Genomic DNA, 22,697 nt, shown 5'->3' with positions numbered 1-22,697 from the left:
CTGATTTCACCAGCTGGGTTATTTCTGATGAGAAATCTTATCTTGTTCTCATGTCGTTTCTCTGTGTGTATTCCTGGGCTGCTAGTGAGACTTTTTAACTGGTTTTGAGAAATTTGATTAGGATGTGCCTTAGAGTGATTTTCTTCACGCTTTTTGTGCTTGGGGTTTTTTTCCCCCAGATCTGTGGATATATAGTTTGCACCAAACATGAAATTTTCTCAGATCATTTCTTGATACTGATGTTACAGATGTTTATTTGAATAATTTTCCTGTTCTGCCCTCATTGGATGATTTCAATTGCATCCATTTTCATACACTTGAAATTGTCCCACAGCTCACTTATGTTTTTTCATTTTTATTTTTAACTTTTTTTTTTTTTTACCCCTCTCTGTTTCTTTTGGGTAGTTTCTACTTCTGACTCTTCAAGAGCACTAATATTTATATATTTCAACGACTAATCTTCTGTTAATCTAATCTAGCGTATTTTTCACCTCAGACATTGTATGTATCAACTTTTAAAGTTTGACTTTTGTCTTTCTTATACCTTTTAAATCCCTAATTAAATTCTTCAGCATTTGAATACTGTTACAGTAACTGTTTTAATGTCTCCTTTTATGCTAATTCTACACTCTCTGTCCATTCTAGATCAGGTTTAACTGATTGATAATGTTTGTCATCACGAGTCATAGTTCTCTGATTCTTTGCAGGCTTGGTAATCATTGATGGGATGCGAAACATTGGATATATTTTCCTTATCGGGAGTTGGGTATTTTTGAATTCTTGTAAGTATTCTTGAGCTTTGTTCTGGGTTGCAGTTAATTTACTTGCAAGCAGTTCGATCCTTTCTGGTTTTGCTTTTACAATTCATTAAGTGAGACTGGAGAAGTGTTTATTCTAGAAATAATTGCTTCCCGCTATTGCAGCAAAACTTTCCTGACTGCTCTAACCAAGGTCCCATGAGTTATGAGTTTTTCCAGTGTGGCTGGTGGGAATAGACTCAACTCCTAGTCATGTGTGTCAGGCTCTGTTCCTCTAACACTTTTGCATGGTTAATCCTCCATTGTCATTTGTATGCACTAATTAGTACTGTGAGGAATACCTGAGGGGCTTCTCTGCAGAGCCCTAGGCTCTTTCTAAGTACCGTGGTTTTGCCTTCAGCACTACACCTTGTGAACTTTCGTTGTCTTGGTCTCATCAAACTGTCTATGTTGTCTCCGCAACTCAGGGATCTTCCAGGTTCTTCTTGGCTTTTCCTCCCTGCACCACAGCTCGGAAACTCTCCCAAGGCAGTGAGCTGAGGCAAACCTCATTTGATTTTCATTTCCCATCGATCACTGTCCTTTACCATCTGAGGTCCAGTGTCTTGAAAACCATTCTTATGTATTTTGCCTCTCTAAACTTTTGTGGCCATTTCAGGTGAGAGGGTCAATCTTGACCCTGTTACTCCACCCCAGTTGGAATCAGTCTCATAACACCAACCTGAAAACGCTACTTTAGGAAATAGAGCAAGAGAGACCATTTACCAACTTGTGAACATTTTAACAAATTATCAAACAACTAAGTTTAGTAATGTGTAAAACATATCATTCATTTTGACCAAGTAAAGTTCATTCCATTCATGCAATATTTATAGAACATTTATTTTTTAATCCGTGTAATGCACTATAGTCACTGACTACAAGAGTAAAAAACCATATGCTCATACGACTAGAAAGCATGTAACAAATTTCAACATTTCTACCTGATTAAGAAAAAATTCTCTATAAATAAAAACTTGAAATACAACAACCTGAATCTGATACAGAGAATCAATAGAAAATCTATAGCCATCATACGCATTCTTTTTAATGGATACGTTACATTCACCTTCATGTGTAATGAAGGAATATTGAGCACTTTCCTCCTAATATCAGGAAGCTGCTCTCTGTCATCATTTTATTCAAAATTGTTTTGAAAATACTTCCTATCGCAATAAAGCAATTTAATGAAGTAAAAGCTTAAAGATTAGAAAGAAAGAAGAACATTTTTGTTTATTTGAAGAAGATGAGACTGTTTACACAGGAAATACTAATAAATCAATAAGTCAGCTACCAAAATAAAATAACTCCTAAAATTGGTGAGATACAGTATTTTTCTATATTAACAGTGAAACTATTGAAATATAAAATAAAATTAATTACATTTACTATATCAAAGAAAACAAAAATACTTAAATATAACATTAATAAATACATGTAGATTCTTTACATTGAGAACTTAAAAAGTGGACAGATGTATCATCCTGGATTTCAAGACTCAATATTGGTAAGATCTCAACTGTACACAAGTAGATCACACAATCACAGTCAAATCATAATAGGACTCGTTATAGAAATTAATGAGTTATCTTCAAATCTATATATAAATTTGAAGGACACAAAATAGGCAAAATAATTTCAAAAAGAAGGACAAAGTTGGAAGAGTCACACTATGAGATTTAGTGACTTACCACAAAGCTGCTGTATTGAGGCAATGATTACTAAATAGTTCAGAGTAGAAAGGGAAACCTTTCAACAAATTGTGTTTGTGCATCTGGATAAACATATGGTAAAAATTAACCTCAATCCCTATCTTACAACCTTACAAACATGAACTAAAGATGAATCATAAAAGCTAAAACTATAAAAGTTTCCAGAAGAAAACAGAGAAATGTCTCTTTATTCTTAGGACTGGCACAGTGAACAGAAAAACATTACACATAAGAGGAAAAATTGATAGATTGCACTTCATTGAAATGAAAAACATCTGTTCATTAAATGACATAATTAATAAAATAAAAAAGAAAGCCACAGACTAGAAGATATTGCAAGACATACATCTGACAAAAATCTTATCTTTAGAATATGTGATGAGCTTCCACAAATAAATAATAAAAAGACAAAGAATCCTATTGAAAATGGGCAAAAGTCTTGGACGTATCACAAAGAAAGATATACAAATAGCCAATAAACACTTAAAACGTGCTCAACATTGTTAATCATCAAAGAATTTCTGATTAAAGCCACAATGAGAAATCATTTCACTAACCTCAGGATGGGTGAAATTAAAATGACTGGCAATACCAAGTGCTGTCAAAGTTGTGGAACAGCTAGAATTCCTACACGCTGCTGGTGGAAGTGTGATGCACTTGAACTACTTTGGAAAACTGGCAGAAATTTCACTCCTATGTTCTTACCCGTGAAATGAGAATATCCATCCATAAAAGAACTTATATAAAATGTCATTCATAATAGTCAAAGTCTAGAAACAACTCAAATAACAGTGGAATGGATAAAAAAGTCATGGTGCACTCATGCAATGAAACACACCCCAGCGTTTAACAACTTGTGTGAATCTCTGAAACATTATACTTGAGGGGAAGAACACAGACACAAAAGCATCCATACTGGATGCTTCCATTTAGAAAGGTTCAAGAGCAGAAAAAACTAGCCTATGGTGTTAGATGCCAAGATAGTGGCTGACTCTGGAGGACAGAGATGTGAACTTCCGCGTGAGTCATTTCTGGTGACTGACTGATTCTGTATTTTTGCTGGGGTGACAGTTGCGTAGGTGCGTTTGTCTGTCACATCATCATAGTCTTTGCACTTTACTGTATGTAAATTTTACTTCAATTAAAATAGAAGCTGGAGAAGAATATCTAAAATTCATAGGGCATTTTCACTTGAGTTGAAGAAACAGTACCTGCAATGATCTGAAGTAGAAAATGTCATGGAAAAACACCAGAGAAATAAATACCTGACCAATTAGAAAAGGGTTAAAAAAAAGTTTCAAGATTTTTCAGAACAATTTGGGAAACTTATTTTGTAGAAAAATATCATTCTGCAGTGATTCATGGCTTTATTATTAGAAATTTGAACATTACTGCCATGTTGGACCATTACAGGAAGGATGACATCTTACTAAGGACAAAATGTCCATTGTATGCAACTGACCATACGGGAAAAACAGAAAACATTTCTGGTGGTTTGACTCTTGACTATTTAGTTGAAATGTAAGTACACATGACATTTTATGAGCAAACCAATGGATACAAGGTTTTCCATAACCTGTGCCATATGATTTAATTCTCCTATATAATTGTATCCACCTTTTTCCACACTTTCAAAACAGAGTTTGTGGTGTCCATTATCTGATGTCTGAGTCCTAGTATTTCCTGGCCTTTCTTATTCAGAACAAGGGGAACATCGGCAGCTGTCCTGTCAACTAATAGGCAAGAATAATGTAATCTCATTATAGACTTATTGTTAATCTGTGTTCACAGTATGCAGCATTTTTTTTTTTATCATTTTTCAAAGCACCACTATGTTGGCTCAGTACATTTGGGGTCTGGAGCCTAATATTAAGCTTTAGGTCAAATCACAGAAATATACTGTAAAGAAAATTGAAACTATCTACACACTCTTTCAAACCTTCCATGTTGGGATATTAAATCATATGAACACCTGCTGCTATTCAAATATGTATATACAAGGGTCTTCAAAAAGTTAATGGAAAGTGTATGTTGTGAAGAAAACTATGCATGGATTGCAAAATTATTTCTCACCAAAGTAAACTTGTACTAACTTTTTATAGCATGTCTGAACAGAATATAGTCTGAGGCACTAAGAAGGATAAAACATCAGTTTGAAAACAGTCCTTATAAGAGAAACATGAATTCTGCTAAAATTAAAGCAAGAACATCAAATTTATGGTGACGCTCGGGTGGAAGAATGGTGAAATCATTGATGCTTTGCAAAAAATTTATGGGGACAATGCCCCAAAGAAATGAGCAAGTTGTAAATGGATAACTCAATTTAAGAAGTGACGAGACAAGGTTGAAGTTGAAGCCTGCAGTGGCAGACCATTCACGTCAATTTGCGAGGAAAAATTAATCCTGCTCATGCCATAGTTGAAGAGGACCAATGACTAAAAGCAGAAACAACAGCCAACATCACAGGCATCTCAATTGGTTCAGCTTATACAATTCTGACTGAAAAACCGCAGTTGAGCAAACCTTCCATTCAATGGGTGCCAACACTGCTGCACCCAGATTAGCTGCGCACAAGAAGAGAGCTCTCAATGGAGATTTTAAACAAGTGTGATCAAGATCTTGAAACATTTCTTTGGAGAACTGTAACAGGAGATGAAACATGGCTTTACAAATACAATCCAGAAGACAAAGCACAATCAAAGCCATGGCTACCAAGAGGTGGAAGTGGTCCAGGCAAAGCAAAGGCAGATAGGTCAAGAGCAAAGGTGATAACAACAGGTTTTTGGGATGCTCAAGACTTTTTGTTTGACATTCCAGAGGGCCCAAGAACAATAACATATGCTTATTATGAGAGTGTTTTGAGAAACTTATCCAAAGCTTTAGCAGAAAAACACCTGGAAAGCTTCACCAGAAAGTCCTTGTCCACCACAACAATGCTCCTGTGCTTTCCTCTCATCAAACAAGGGTAATTTTGTGAGAATTCCAATGGAAAATCATTGGCCATCCACCTTACAGTACTGATTTGGCTCCTTCTGACTTCTTTTTGTATCCTAATCTTAAAAATTCATCAAAGGCCACCCATTGCTCTTCAGTTAATAATGTAAAATCGACTGCATTGACATGGCTAAATTCCTAGGACCCTCAGTTCTTTAGGGGTGAAATAAATGGCTGGTGTCATTGCTTACAAAAGTGTCTTGAACATGATGGTGCTTATGTTGAAAAATAAAGTTTGTACCTTTTATTTTTATCTTTTAATTCCATTTTTCCATGAACATTTTGAAGTCCCTTGTGTTCATTGTCTTTAAAGCCTCATTTCATATGTCTTCATAACATTTCAGACACACTGTGGTCATCTCCAAATCATTGAAATAAATCTTATCATGGTCACCAACAACCACAATTGTTTTTCTTATTTCTTTGAATTCTCAGTCCTCATCTTAATGAACTTCTCTGTGGGGTGTGACACAGTTTATGAAGGCTCTTTAAAAATTCCATCTCCAGTTTTGGTTTTCTCCCTACCTTTTCAGTCTTCTTTGCTGATCTGTCCTCCTTTTCTTAAACTCTAAAAATACTGGAGGCTTTCAGGCTCAGCTCTTGGAGCTCTGCTCTTTCTAATTTATGCCCATTCCTGAAGAGACCTGACCCAGCCTGTGTTCTGAGTTCCACCTTGAGGCTGCTGTCTTTCGAGTCATCATCAGCCCTTCTGGTCCACTTGGCTGCTCAATAAGTACTACAAACTTAAAATTTCCACCAAGACTCTTGATTTCCACCCCAAACCCTGTCCCACCACTAGTGTTCCCCATATCAATAGATGGCACCACCATACTTGTAGTTACACAAGTCAAAAAATTAGGTTAAATCTTTTAATGACCTCTCTTAACCAATTCATTAGTATGCTCCAATGGCTCAGCCTCCAAAATATGTAACAAGTTCCCCCCACTCGTTGCATCTCTGCCACCATCACTCTAGGCTGTTGCCACCTGTGCACTAGTCCACTGCGAGCCTGCCCACACCCGCGTGGCTTCACTCTACACCTGAAGTCACCTTCCACCTGGCAGCCACGGTGGTCTTTTAAAAGCATAAACTACTATATTGCTGTCTTATTTTAAAAGTTGAAATGACTTCTTCCCACAACCTAAACCAAACCTAGACACCTCACTTTGACTACTGGTTTCTTCTTTGACCTCATCGCCCAGCAAAGACCCTTTGCTGTTTATTCTTGACACGCTCCCCTCGAGCAAAGTGTGCCACACTCTCCCCACCCCCCAGCCTCTTCTCTCACCATTCCCTCTTCAGGGGACACTATGCCTCAGATCTATGCACCGAATATCCTATGCTTGCGCACACACATGCACCCATGTGCACACACACACACACACAGGATTAGATTGTGAACTCTTTGAAGATGTACCAACAATAAATTGTCCTTCAGCTGTTCATAGCTCAAACTTGTGTACATGATGGGTGCTTCATCAGGATCTGTCGAGAGAATGAACAGAAAGACATTCTTCATACAGGTGTGGCCCCACCACAGTGATTCGGGGCTAGTCTTTGAGACATCTGGCATTCACTGCTGTTGGAGATTATACCTCGATGAGGAGAAGGGTCGGGTTTAGTCCCATGTGGAAATGCTCTCTTTTGTCCCAACAGCCACAAGAGTATTCCCAGGCAGTTGCGAGCACCCTGTGGGTGCTAATGACAGCTTCTTCATTTTTTATGGGCCATTGAGAATTAGCAGCAGCTGAGATTGCAGTCAGACCCACACCAGCAAACGGCCTGGTCGGGGGCATGGAAACTGGAAAGACTGAAAAGTGTTGTGAGCTGAACACAGGCTGCTCGGCTGCCGGCTGACCCCCACTCCATGAAGGGCAAGAAAACTGAGGTCCAAAAGACTGCATAATTTGAAGTTCAAATACTAATGGAGTTTAACATGGAACTGTGGACACACAGGGTGTTTCTTAAGCCTTCTATCCTTATACAAAAGAAGAGAAAGGGGGAATATCTAACCTTTGACAAAAGTTTTAAAATCCTTTAAAAAAAAAGTGCAGCATTTTTTTTTAATGGAACATAACTGAGATATTTTACTTAGAAGAAATTCTGAAGTGGTAGTTACAAAACCAAGTGTGGTAGTAAATACATATCTGGAGCAGTCCATACCTGTAACTTATAAACATAATATATCAGAAGACAAAGAGGGTTTTCAAAAAAAATATTACCTGGAACTCGTTTTCCACTGAATATCTATAAGTTAATGGAATGATGAAGATCTGACTTATGCAAAGCCTCAATTCTCAGATGGCATGAATTCTAAGACAATGTATTGGCTGAATTAACACATAACCACCTTTGACGTTATCTAGGAGAGCACATGATTGGGATACGCATCCTTGTTTAATTGGGGAATTCTTAAAGCTGCTGAATCATCTCCAATAACAATCTTCACCCTTATCTTTTTATCACAAGACAATAACATTTTGAATTTGGGTTTAAAATAGCTATTATAAATTATTGAAAGAAATGTATGTGTTTGGGAGATTAAAGGAAAGGAGCATTACTTTCGGACAAGAGTAAAGCTTCAACGTATGATGGATGGTGTTTAAGCTGAATCTTTAAAATGGGTGACGGACGATGGTTCCAGAGCAGAAACTGACTTGGGAACACGTGGCTGCATCCAACAAGAACACGCAGGGCTACGCGGCAGAAATGTAAAGCGCAAAGCATCTTGCCAGATCGCATAGGAAATATGTTTATTTTGGAAAATCTTGAATTCTCAGTTTAGGAGTTTCATCTTTATTTGGTAGATCAACGTGTGCTTTTAGGAAGCAGGAGGATCCGGTACGCCCTCTCCTCACCTGTCTGCTGGCCAAGCGCTGAGAGCTCAGAGGCCCAGGGAATGGAGCATCACAGGGTGCAAAGGGTCAGGATCCCAAAACACCACATTCGGAAAAGCCACCAGACCAAAGGAAGCTCCTTCACTGAACCTCTAATGCACTGTCACTAACTTTTTTTGACACTGAAATTTTGTTATGGCAGCTGCTGGTCCCCAAACTAACTAATGCAAGACACTGTTGCCTCGTGCCCACAGGATGGCAGCTCCAGGCCAGGCACATGCACTTGCAGGAGGGGAGGGTGGGACAGACTAAAAAGGACGAGCCACCCAAATCTCTCCTGCTTGAAGAGCTTTCTCAGAGGGACTGGATCACACCTCATTGACCAGACTGGGTTACACGACTACCGCAGGCTGCGGGAAACATTTTACCTGGACCACTGTCCCCACACCCAAACAAATTCAGAGTTTTGTTAATCATAGACTAGGAAACTAGTGGTGTCTGCAACAAGTTCCTCCAAATGGGGACACCCCAGCAGGGAGCCTGGTTACATGTTTAGCATTTCGTTCTGTTTCTATTACCCACTAAATAAATAATGTGATTAAATCACGAGAGTATTTTGAAAACCTGCTGAGCCAATAGATGGAAAAGGTGAGTCTAAGGACCATGCCTGTCTGTGCTCATCATCATTTTTTCTCTGCTACCCAACGACTAGCAAGCTTCGCATGAACGAGAGAATGAGTGTGTGATGAAAGACTAAGTTGACAAGTAAACACGTGAAGAACGGAGGGAAAGCACACAGAAGACAAACTACATCACAGCTACAGGAATAGATTCTAAGAAAAAAGAACAATCACACGTGGTTTAAATGCCCACCTGTGTACTTATTTTGATGAGTTTTCAACACAAGTAAGGAGCCCAGAAGGACAGCAGGTCTCAGGACAGATGAGATAGCAGTACCGCAGCCGCCCTCCACCAAGACCTCCTCTCAGTGCTCAGACGTCCCTCTGGACTCTGAATGTCCTCACTTCTGGGAGCCCAGCCCAGCCCCTGAGACACCCACACTACTGTGCTCCTCTCCAGATCAGCACGTCCCAGGACGGCCCAGTCCTTCCACCAGCATCAGCCCCGCAGGCACCTGACACCCAGAAAGTAGAGGCTGGTAGAGAAGACCAAGATGATATGAGATTGTCAAAGGAAAGAGGACAGTGTCACAGTGTGAGCCACGTTTGGGGGCTGGAGTAAGAAAGACCGCCATAGAAAATGCCCATCTGTGTTGCAAGGTGAGAATGCAGACCTCACACCGAAATGGTCAATATCACACATGACTCTCTAAATTCAAGCCTAACTTAATTAAAATTAAATAAAATTGGAAATTTGTTTCCTTGGCTGCCCTCACCACATTTCAAGTGCTCCTTAGGTCAGCAGAGAATTTAGACTATCTCCAGCATTGCAGAAACGTCTACTGGACAGTCGCACCTTGGAGCTTCATGGAAATCGGGGGTAAAGCGGCTTCCAGTGTGTGCTGGCGAGCACGCTAGTCAGGGAGGACAAACTGAAGAACGGCCATTAGGATTTCTAGGTGGGTCACCAGGGATTTCCTAGCTATCCCAATAGGAGATGCCGTGGCAATGCCTGATTTCCTTTCTGTCTGACCATGTGACACATAAGCACTTGCGAATATGTGATGGGCAGCAGAGCCACGCAACTTCGGTGGCAGGTGCAGTATTCCTATGAGCTACAACCACAGCTTCATTAAGAAAAAAAGTAACTTTATTTTCTGTCAAATCTGAGTTCAATATTTAGTGGCGACACAGGACCCCCTGTGGCTCAGAATCTGACCTCTTTAGTCATTTCCAGTCTGAACTTATTTGATTCAGAGGCTGGCTCCTCTTTTCTCCCCAGGGCAGCCTCTCAGTTCCCTGAGGGCTAATGTACCTTCTGCAGTCTTCAGTGGGACACATGTCTGGTCTGCTGCTGTCCCGGACATCGCTGGAGCTGCCAGGCGAATTCACACTATCTGGCCTTGGCCATCCGCCTCCACCTTCGCTGTGGCTACAGGACGTCAGTGGGCCATGGGGTGGTCACAGGAGTCATTCTCAGCCAGCTGGCCAGCACCCCCCTCCCCCACTCGGCTCCCCCATCCCTTTCTGGGGGCCTGAGAAAGTTCTGGACACTGTCTGGGTGTTTCAGTCTGCTTGGACTGTTATAACAAAACATCACAGACTGAGTGGCTTATGAAAACAGATGTTTATTTGTCACAGCTCTGTGGGCTGGAAGTCCACCGTTCAGGATTCCCACCATACTCAGCCCCCTCCTCCCACCAAAGTGTCCCTTCTCCATTCTGGGAAAACATTTGTCTGGTCTGTGGGAGCAGAGGGTATGAATTTTCTTCCCTCCCATTTGTAACCTTTCTGACGTACATTCTACGCTGGGCTTTACTCCTGGACTAACTATTCAAGCCCCCAAATGCAAAGCTCTCACAACTTATAAGCTGGGATGTTCAAAGTTATCGCCCCTACCACAATTTTCAGAGGCCTAAAAGTTTGTCTCTTTGTTTTAAAAATGAGTTACAGTGTGCTCTGCCTTCAGCTGATGCTTCTTGAGACCCTCAAGGAAGGCCCTGGTCCACTGAGAGAAAAAGCATGGCGGGTGGTAAGACTAGAGGTGAAGAAGTTGCCGCCGCTATGTGAACTTCATCAGACTTCCTGCAACCCTGTCTACCACACAGACCTTGTCTTTTATCATCGGTCTCATTGGGAACCGATTCATAGGATAATTCTTATACCTTCTGACCAACGGAATGGCCTGCTAGTTTCGTGCTACTCATAGACTGGAGGGTTTCTGATCGGGCTCTATCCCTGCCTAGACTTAGGGGTCTGTCGGCTTCTCTTTTGGAATTTCTCCAGTTTGAACTCGAAGAAATATTTCAAATGAGATTCAAAACACAAGGTAAATCTAATATAAAGAGATTTAACAAAGCAAATTATTAGCACCTTAATACTGGTTCCAAATTCATAAATAACACCAGTATTCTGCATTTTACACATTCTTCGTTATTTTATCCATAGTTTTCTGGATTGAGAGCCTAGTTTAGCAACCTTAAAAAACGCTGAGAGGTCAGCATAGAGTGTGAGAACTGAAAATATATAGATCGGTATATATGTCTATATCTACAAAAACATAAATCTTCTGATTCCTTTCATAATAAACAGTTGCCAAAATCGTAATCAATGTTTACCAAAATATTAGGCTGGTTATTTTACCATATATCTTTTTAGGGTTTTGAAGTTTAAGATACTAACATATAAAAATTCCACTTCGATTTATTCAGTATGGGCAAGGACTGCAGGGCTCAGATGACGTCCAGAACTTTCAAACTTTGTACAAAGACAAACATGACTACAACATTTGAAACATACTTACACAGAGTTAGAAAATTGCTTATGGATAAACATTGTGACTAATTTCTTGTTTCATATTCTCTTGCTTGGCGTGAGTATCATCAAGAGATCGGTAGTTACACATATATTAGTTCTGGGCTGTGGAAAAAGAGAAAAAATAAGTAAAGTGAGCTTTCCTTATTAACTAACTGGCATAAATCTCACAGTTTCCAAAAGTAATATAACCGATGCATAAACATTTTCAAAATACTGTGTTTATTGCCAGCAGCATGATGCAAAACCTTGGGCAAAGACTGTGATTTTCTCTCTTCCCCAGTACAGTGAAATTAAGCCACGTCCAAGGCCAGATTTACCAGTAACACTTGCCTTCCCCAAATAAGAAACATGAATTCTTAGTTTCTCTTACTCATTTATGGGGAAATCACTAAGGCCTTTTCCAGATGTTCTCATAAATAAGAATTAAAAAGGAAAAATATTAAAAAACACATAAATATCCTTGAATGTCCCCATTTACTGTTTTTATTAATAAAATGCCATTAAAAACCAATAGCAAAAGTGGTTATAAAATAATCGGATGCGCTCACCTTCTCCGTAGCTATGAACAAACACTTTCAGGTGGATGTAATTAGGACATACGTTAGCTGCATTTTGATAACAAAAATAGTTTTCTTTCTCTTCTCACACTGCTTCATGGATCATAAATTATCCTATTCTTTCTGCTTCAGAAGATAGTAAACCTCAGTTATAACTGGATTCTTTTCTTTTGGGTTTAAATATGTTGTAACTTAAACCATGCCCTTCTAAAACACAATCTAAGCTGGTGATAGCTGTAGAGCAAATGTTAGATCTATAGCTCAACAATAAGATTTTAAAAAGAATCCACTATAAATGGAGACAAAATTAAACCCCATTTCACTGATATGTCACAATTAAAGGCTCTCCTCCAAAACAGCATGGTACTGGCATAAAAATAGACACTCAGACCAATGGAACAGAATAGAGAATCCAGAAATCAACCCACATAGTTACAGCCAACTTATCTTTGACGAAGGCCCCACGAACACTTATTGGGGAAGAGACTGCCTCTTTAATAAATGGTGCTGGGAAAATTGGATACCCATATGCAGAAGAATGAAACTAGACCTGCACCTGTCACCATATAAAAAAATCAATTTGAAATGGATTAAATATTTAAATATAAGTCCTGAGATTATAAACCCCCTAAAAGAAAACATATGGGAAACACTTCAGGATGTAGGACTGGGCCAAGACCTGATGAATAAGATCCCAAAAGCACAGGTAACAAAAGAAAAAAAAAGCAAATGGGATTATATCAAACTGAAAACTTCTTCACAGCAAAAGAAACAATCAGCAGAGCAAAAAGGCAACCTAGAGAATGGGAGAAAATATTCACAAACTGTGCATCTGACAAGGGATTAATATCCAGAATATACAAGGAACTCAAGCAACTTAACAGTAAAAAAACAAGTAACCCAATTAAAAAGTGGACAAAGGAGCTGAATAGGCATTGCTCAAAGGAACATATACAAATGGCCAACAGACACATGAAAAAATGCTCAACATCACTCAGCATCCGGGAAATGCAAATCAAAACCACACTGAGGTATCATCTCACCCCAGTCAGACTGGCCATTATCAAAAAAGACAGAGAAAACCAAATGCTGGCAAAGATGTGGAGAAAGGGGAAACCTCCTGCACTGCTGGTGGGACTGAAAATTAGTGCAGCTGTTATAGAAAATAGTGCAGAGGTTCCTCAAACAATTGCAGATAGAACTGCCATATGATCCAGCAATCGCGCTGCTGAATATACACCCAGAGGATGGAAATCGTCGTGTCGAAGGGACACCTGCACTCCCGTGTTCATCACAGCTCCATTTGCAATAGCTACGAGTTGAAACCAACCTAAATGTTCATCAACAGATAACTGGATAAGGAAAATGTGGTACATATACACAACGAAACACAACTCTGTCATAAGAAAAAAACAGAAGTTCTGCCATTCACAGTGAGGTGGATGAACTTAGAGAAAATTAAGCTAAATGAAATAAGCCAGGCACAGAAAGAGAAATAACGCATGCCCTCACTCATAAGTGAAAGCTTAAAAAAAAATTAAACAAATAAAGAAAAAAGAAAGAAAGATAAAAGAATCACAATAATTCACTGAACTTTCAAAAGGAGAGGACAGAACTGAAGCCACCAGAGGAGGAAAAGATGGGGAAGGGGAATAGCAAGAAATTGGTAAAGGGCCACAAAAAATGATTACATTGTATAATGATAAATATAGTGATTATGCTGAATTGAGCATTAAAAAATAATAATAATTTGCCTTTTAGCTTCTCTTCAAATTTCATCTTTATAATGCTTTCTTCTTTTGTGATAAGCTTTAGGAATTTGGAAACTAGAATTTCAAAAAGACATAAAGAATATTGTGCTAATAAAATGCCTTCAATCAAGAGGGGGAAACTTCATTTCATATGATTAATAACCAGCTCTATTGTGTGCACCTAGCAGGTTTGTATAGATTTCAGATATATAGTGGCCCACACTCGTAAGTCATTTGGAATTTCAAAATCACTATTTGTGATACACGAAGAAATGAAGTTCCCCATATCCAGGACACGCTGTGTAATAGAAGAGAATTGGTTGAGTGGACCACTCAGATCCCAAGTGTTGCATACAAATTCTCCAGGTTGAATAAAAATTAAGTCTTAATTTTATACCAGGATGTTAATAGAAGAATTTCAATTGAGAAATGTCATTACTATCAAATAAAATAGACTATTAAGAAGTTGATGTTATGATAACTGTTAAATGAGCTTCCAAGGCTCCCTGGCTTTCGGAAGAATAATAGGCAATTTCTTCAGCCATCCCAGCCTTAAATTTAATCACCCACCTTACACTGCTTTCATTTGCTGGTCACTACCACAGAGGATGAGCCAGAAGGGATAAAAAAAGAAGCAACCAAGTTGTTTATTTGCCTCAAAATCAAACCAAGTATTTGTCTGAGGTTCCAAATATTTAGATAATGTACCCACTAATTTTTATTTTTCTTCATGCTTTGCACATCATTTTCCAGAGCCAGCATGCCCTTTCCTCTACTTTATTTGTTGATTTAAATGTCTTGAGCAGAAGTAAACAGGAACAGATGGGGGTTTTTTTGTTAGTTTTTGTTTTTGTTTTTTGTTTTTTTAATGAGAACACTGTTGTTCATTTGGGTCTAGTGAAAAACTCTATTTTTCTCATCTTTTCAGTTTTTCCTTTTCCTTAGTTTTTAGCATTTTGCCATGGTTTTCTTTGAGTTTATATTGTTTGTGGTTCACTAAACTTTTTGAATTTGGCAAGTTTTGTCTTGAATCATATTTGGGCAGGTGTCAGTCACTACTTCAAATAGTTTTTCTCCAATTATCAAACTCTCTCTCCTCCCCTTTTTTTAATCCCATTGCATAAACATTAGAGCTCTTGTTATTGTCCCATGGGTTCCTGAGGCTCTGTTTATAGTCTTCAATTGTGTTTTCTTTCTGTTATTCAAATTGGACAGTGAAGGTGACAGCAGTCAGTCGGCGCAAGCACCCCCAAAGTTCTACAGTGTGGCCGAGGACTTTGATTTACATTGTTCTTTTTTTAAATAGTTATTCCGAACATCATGAGATGCACTGTTACAGGAAGTCTCTTGCCCTCCCAAAAGCCTCCTCACCTCTCCCTAGGGAGAATGAGCCAGCCCTCACCTGAGTCAGTCCACACAGGCGAGGGGACAGCATTATTTTTGTGTAAACTATGTAATGCAAAAGTTTTAAATCTTCACCTTATTTTTTTTATTTTGTTTTTGTTTTGAATGATCAGCCATTGTGGCCCCCCTCTTTGTCCCCCAACTTGAGGTGTATGAAGGCTTTTGGTCTCCCTGGAAGTGGGTTGAGGTGTGGAGACAGTCAGGGCTTACCTGTACATTGACTTGAGACCAGTTCAAAAAAAGTGCTCACCTAAAAATAAAATAAAATAAAATAAATTTTCCATTTGGTTCTTTTGTCATAGTTTTTCATTCTGACTGAGAACTTCTCTTTTCATTCATTTCTAGAGTGTTTACCTTGATCTCAAGAAATATGGTTCTAAAAGCTGCCTTAAAGTCTTTGATCATTTCCACAATAGAGTCATCTTGAGATTGGCATCTATTGATTGTCTTTTCCTTTGAGTATTGGTCACAATTTACTGGTTCTTTGTATGTTGAATAATTTCGGATTGTATCCTGGGCATTTTTAGTATTATTTTATAAAATTCTGGGTCTTGTTAAAATCCTCTGCAAAACATTAAGTTCTGTTGTCGTTATTGTTGCCATTTTAACCTGCAGTCAGCCTGGTTAGGTTGAGACTGTCTCACCTTTTAGGGCAGCATTCTGATGTCACTGTCATATCCCTCTCTAGGACGCTTGGACATATTCCTTGCATTGGCCTCTCAGGGGGTCATCCAGGACTTGGGCCATGGTTTATGTCATGGTTCAGTGCTCAAAGGTCAGTGCTCTGCTGTGATGCTCTGGGCCTTTTCTGCACACATGCTGTTTGAAGGTGAGCCCAGGATCTGTGTCAGTTCATGTGGTTTGTTTCTCTTGAGAAGAGAAGTGGAGGATTTCCTTCTCAGGCCCCAACGAACTTTCTCTTGGAGCTCGAGGTGCCTGTGCAATCTCCACTGCAGTTCAGCAGTGACAGAGAAAGAAAGATAAATGGGGGGGTTCCCCACACTTCCCAGATCTCTGGGTCCTCTATGCCCAGTTTAATTCCTCTGGCCAGAAAGAGAAGTTTCTTCTGAGGGTTTTAGGTCCCCACATTGTCACTGCCACAGTGAGCCCTGGGATGTGAGCTACCACAACAACAGGCCAGGAGAGAAAAGAGATAATACAAAGAAAGAAGGAAACAAAAATTACCTCTCGCACGCTTGGTCTTGCGGGGGTGTCTGGACAGATGACAGGTTCGTCTGGGAGACTGAGCTGCCTGCGCAGATCCTCAGCGTGGCCCCCTCAGGCCGAAGCGGGAAGACGAGAGAACAAGTGGACAGGACGGTCACTCGGGGGAGCTTCTCCCGGCTTTGACCCCTCCCTAAAATAACTGCTATTGTTAACTTGTCGTAGTATTTGGTAGTCATGTTTTGGTTTTAATCAGTATTTTTGTTGTAATTAGTAGGAGACGCGGGTGACAAAGATTTCTCTTCTCGGGGGCTCCTGCACCTTCTCCTAGGCCTCTTGCACCTCCTTGTGACGTTCAGTCTTAGCAAAGAGCCCAGCTGAGTTAGTTTGGCCCTTGATATCTGATCACTCTCAATATCTAATCAGGATCCTCACCCTCCTCTGTCCCACAAGTGATGTCTGGTCACCCTGGCCTGTCTTCAGCAGGAATCCTGGTAGGTCGCTTTAGCCAGAATCCCCCTCACCCCTGCTGTTTGCTTTCAGTAACTCTCCGTCCACTGGCCCCCGCCCTGCTCCTTGGCTATAAATCTCCACTGGCCCGCGCTGTGTTCAGAGTCGAGCCCAGTCTCTCGGCCCCACTGCAAGACCCATTGAAGTGGTCCCTGTACCTACGGCCATGGTCCTGAAGCGTCTTTTTTACCTGCTTGAAGAAATATCATCGAATAATTTATTTCTTTGGCAAAGGCTGCAGAACGTTCACTCCGTCCTGGGCAGCAGCATGGTACATTTTTCTCACATCAAAATTTTTCACGCCACACATAGCTACAGACTATGAATTACAGTTAGGCAGGTGGAAGGAAGGAAGGAAGTAGAAAAGCGTCTGAGGCTTTGTGGCACTTCAGCCTTGTCCACCTACTTCTACAGAATAGGAAGAAACAAACAAGCAGTGCACAGAGCCACCAGGAGGAGGGGACACCGGTGGAGGATTCGGAGCAAAGGAGATTCAAAGGATCTCTCCCTCCCTTCCTGGCACAGAAAGGCACAGAATATCATCAACCTAAGGAGGAACTGAAGCCAATCAAAATTTGAGTTTTCTCTACTCATATAAAAAGAGAGGAAACAGGAAAACTCTCTGGGCTTATGAGATGGTATCAGTCACTGTGCTCTTCTGCACCAGGACCCCGGCCAGCTGGAATTTGTTGCTCCCACCAGAGGAGACCAGGTAGCTGGGAGCACAAGGGACTTCCTCAGGACCTCAGTTTTCTCATGTATAGAACGACAGTAATAATTCTAGCCTTCTTACCCTGGCCAGGTGTAGTGAGAAGTACATGAGAACCACTTTGTCCTACAATGTGGAACATGAAGAAATGATACATTAACAAGTTATAGGAATGGGCACTGCCCAGTAGGAACGCACGCACATGGAATGTGGCTGAGCAGTTAGAATACGCTATCTCAAGTGGGCCGGCGTGGGCATCACAGAAGGCACAAATGCTGTGTTAGAAAGCTCTGCACCTTCAGTGCCCAAAACACAAGGACCTAGAGAAGAATCTTGTTGTAATTACTATGCTTGCTTTAAATCAGCATCACCAAACGACCCCAGTCTTGTCACATAAGCTGCCTGCAGGGCTCCTCAGCACAATGAAGTGCTCTGTCCTCAACCAAGTAAGACTATCTTCTCTTGTCCTCCCACTTCTGTTTAAAGCAACTCTTGGGATTGTTTGCAAGCCAGCAAGATTAGAGAGCGTTTCCTGCATCAGCAGAAAGAATGGGTCTCCACTTCGCTGGCAGATCTACTGTGGGGAGCCCTTCAACAGTGTTTTGCTTGTGGGTTTTAATTGCAATTCCAAATAGTGAGAGAAAAAGAGAAATTAAAAGCTTTGGTTAGAAGTTTTAGCCAAACAAAAGTTAAATGAGATTTTTAAAAAAATGCTTTCTGAAACAATAAAGTAACGCAATACAAAAATTGATCATAATAACAGCTTCCTACATTGGGGTGGAATGTCGCGTCAGGATCATCCCTGTCTCCCGTGTTGTTTTCTTCCGATGGGTCCAGTGACTGGCACTTAGGGCACCATTGAGGGTGGGGGTGGGAGGCAATAAACCACATGCAGGAAAAAAACAAAAAACAATGGCGGGATAGACGTAATCTCCAGGACACCTGCCTATAATCAGTACTATACTTCTCCCGAATCTTCGTTGCACATAATAAAGTTATGTGTTTATCTGGTCTACTAAGTTTGTCCAACAGGGCTATGTCCAGATGACAAAATGAATTGATTTCTTCAACCAAATCAGTCATTTCTATGAAAATAAAATCAATGCAAGCAAAATTGACAGGTGTACTTGTAATTACTTTCTCGTCTTCTTGTCTGTCTGTATTCTGCTTCACAAAGCCTCACCCTTGGTTTGCAGAGCAGGCTAGAGGTTCCCAGTGAATGCCTGTCATACAGACATTGGCCAGAAAACACACAGCAGAGCCAACCGTGAACTCCATGAGTGTAAACTATTTTACGGATATTTTCTTGTCCAATAAAACACACCATCAATGACATTATATTTTAAGATCTGACTCTAAGAATATGAAATAAAATACAATGTTTTGGAGTTTATTACTTGAAATAATTTCCACTTTCATTAGAGGCAATGGGTTGGTGTGTTTTACATCATGTATCACCTCCAGATGCCCATACAGGTGTTTTGCTGGTTTTGATTTCAGGTTATGTCTTTTTTACATTTTTATAGAGGGTCTGCACTAGGAAATAATCAGATGAAATAGGCTTTCGGAATCATTTCTAAAACTGGAGTTGGTGATATTTACTAGATCATCCGTGTTCTTTGTGTAAAGAAACAAAATATCTGCACTATACAAATTTAGTTTTGGGGAAAACATTTTTTGTGGGTACTTTTTAAAATTTTTGCAGGTAAATTTAAAATGTTTCTATTCTAAGAAGATGTTTGCAAAATTAAAGTTTAAAAATTAAAGTTAAAAATTAAGTTTGCAAAATTAAATAGAAAACTTAAAGATACTGTACTGCTTAAGCAAACTAATGTGCTTAATTCTGATATCAGAAAGCATACTTCTTTCCAATGGGTTGTTTAAATTTATAATTAAATACCTTATTGTATTATTATACTGATTATCATTCTGTGAATCTTCTGAAGATTGATATAAATCTTCACTAGATATCCATTCCATTTTATTAAAAGCATTCGAAGCAGCCATTCTATCTCACTTAAAAAGTGTTATGAAACTTTAATTTAATTCCCAGATGTAGATAATAACATCTACTTTTTTATGAAACAGTCACTTGAAAATCTGAGAGAAAAGGCAAATCCTTAGATTCAGGGCAAAATTTAAAAAAATGTACTAAAGGGCTTTAGAACTATGGAAAGAGGAGAAAATTATAATTCTTACCAGATCATATAAAAATGAAAAGCTCATTATAACAAATTACATAAACATTCTTTAGAAACAAAACAATAACAGTAGCAGTATTTCTTTCTTTAAAAATTTAAAATGATTATATTTTACAATAGAAGAGAAAAATAAAAGAGATAATTCAAAATATAAAATTCTAACTTTATTTCTTAATATAAGCAGAGCACTTCATTGTCTACAAAACCTTTCTACTCTCACAAAGTTTTTTGTGGAAACAAAAATATTGTTAAAAATAAGGACAGTGAATAATTCTGAGATATTTATCGTGAAGGTCATGGGCTCTACAGCACATCTGCCACCCTGATAAAAAAGAGCAAAAGGAAAGGAAACCACATTTTCTGAAGACCTGCTATTTGCTGATCACATCAACATAGAATCCTTCAATTAATTTTCAAACCAAATCTGGGAGGCAAAACACAACTCAGGGACATTGAATGGCACAGCCTAGTTCATGTTAGTTTATGAATGACGAGGCCAGAATTCACGATCAATATCCCAAATTCTCTTACTTGAACAAATTCATGATGATATTTTAAATGGTCTGTGAGAACATGAAGCAAAGAAATGCTAAATTTATTAAATGTAAAAGATTATTATTCACACTTAGAATGCATCCTTCTTCCTTTCTGGCTTTTTTTCCTAATAATATCATGATGTTATTATACTGGGGTAAAATTCTTTATAATGTTTTCTTGGCAAATAAATAGAAACATAATTTGGCAACCCTACATTGGTCTTTAAATTAGAAAACTCGGAGTCAATAAAAGTCTCAAATTTAGAAGCCATTATTTTTACCATCTTTTGTGCTCTAATTATTTTTCTAATTATCAAAATATGAATGTTATGATTACTTTCATTTTATTCTGTGAGCAAAAATTTTAAAAAAGACTAAACATACATACTTTTATACTGTGAGTCACAAATTTTAAAATGCCAAACCCACTCTTGCACTCCTAGAATATGAAATCATCTTCAAAACTCTCTGAAGAAAGAGCCCAAAACACAGCATGAGCTTTGAATCATGGCCACATTTTCTGGAAAAACATTTACAGCTACAAAAGATAATTACAGCTTTCTCGGTAGAACCATTTTCTCCACTTATAAAGATGCCATGCAACCACTAAAATTCTAATCAGAAGATCAAAATATTAAATCCGTCCATTGATTTCCAATAGGATTACTGATTCATTTTAAAAAAATCATTACAAAGACTTACATTTGTTTCTAAAAGACTTTTTTTAAAAAAATTGGGATTTAGTTCTGATAAGTCCTTAAGTTAGAACATTATTAGCTTTGGGATCTTGACTTTCTCCCCCTTTACAGTATGGAAAGACCGCCCAGCCTTTCTTTACATGACAAAGTTCCACTTTACAGTTCTACCAGCAGCAGGTCAAACCCCTGGCCCGGCCCTGCAACTGGTGCCATAGCCCGGACTGTGTCCCCTGAAGCGAGGTGGCCCTGCTGTGTGCCCTGTTCCACGGGCTGGGGTCATGCTTTGTATGGATTGTGCTGCTACTTTCTAAATCAATAAATCACTAATAAAGGCACTGAGATAATCTGGGAGTCTGAAGTGAAAGGAAATTCCTGAATGGCGTGTGGAGGTGCGACTCGGTTTCAGAGCAGAGCAGGTAACAGTGACTGCATCCTCCTCACGGGGCTGGGGCCTCCAGGGCTCCGAGGGGTGCCGAGGAAATCTGCTCGGCTCCGAAGCTTGACTCTGGTCGGCGAGCCGCTGAGTTTGGTCCCTGTCACACGTCAAAAGCTGAAACCTCTCACCTACTGTGAGCACTTTGAGGTTTCAAAGAACAGACTCACACAACTTGTCAATTGTCCTAGTCCTGTTCACTCAAATTTTAAAAATGCAAGTTATTTTCTTTTTGTTTCTCAAATTTTCTCATCTTTATTCAGCCACATCAGTTTTGCTTTTGGTCTTCTACGGAATGTAGGTTGAACTGGAAAGTATTTGTGGTTAGGACAAATGTGGTTTTATTGGGATAATGAACAAACGGTTCATCGGGCAGGCTTTGGAACTGTGAACATTTACACAGTTTTCACTAAGCTTTTTACCTCCTCGAAGGTTTTTTGGCTTTTTTCCACCCCTCCTCACCTACTTTATATTCAAAGTCCTGGGCTCTCTCCCCTCTGTTACACGCCCCCCATCCCTCCTAATGCAGAGATCTATGTATTATCCTAAAGAACCTGCTAGCCAATTGTTTTTCTGCCTATGGGGTCTTTTTATTTCCGTGTGTAATGGGGTGCATAATCTGGAATCTCTTAGCAGATGGCAGTGGAATCCCCCACACTCTCTTTGGACGGGAATCGTGTTCAGGTGGACAAGTGCCTTGACCCAGCATTGGAAGAGGCGAGGCCTGGAGGGCTCGGAGCGAGGGGGGAAATGCTCTGTGGGGAGGGGCGCAGAGGGGGACTGAGAGGGGGACGAACAGAAAGGCGGTGGAGCCCAGGGGAAGTGGGAAGCTCACAGTTCCCGCTGGAACCGCTCTCCGAAAGTGGGCTGGGCTTTGCAGCAGGGTCTGACTGGCCCTGGGGTGCCCTGGAGAGAGAATGTAGAGACAGAGGAGACACAGGCTCAGGAAGAAGGGGC

The sequence above is a fragment of the Cynocephalus volans genome, chromosome 5 (genome assembly GCF_027409185.1).
Source record: "Cynocephalus volans isolate mCynVol1 chromosome 5, mCynVol1.pri, whole genome shotgun sequence".
Lineage (NCBI taxonomy): Eukaryota > Metazoa > Chordata > Mammalia > Dermoptera > Cynocephalidae > Cynocephalus > Cynocephalus volans.
Note: the sequence above shows the minus strand (reverse complement) of the source record.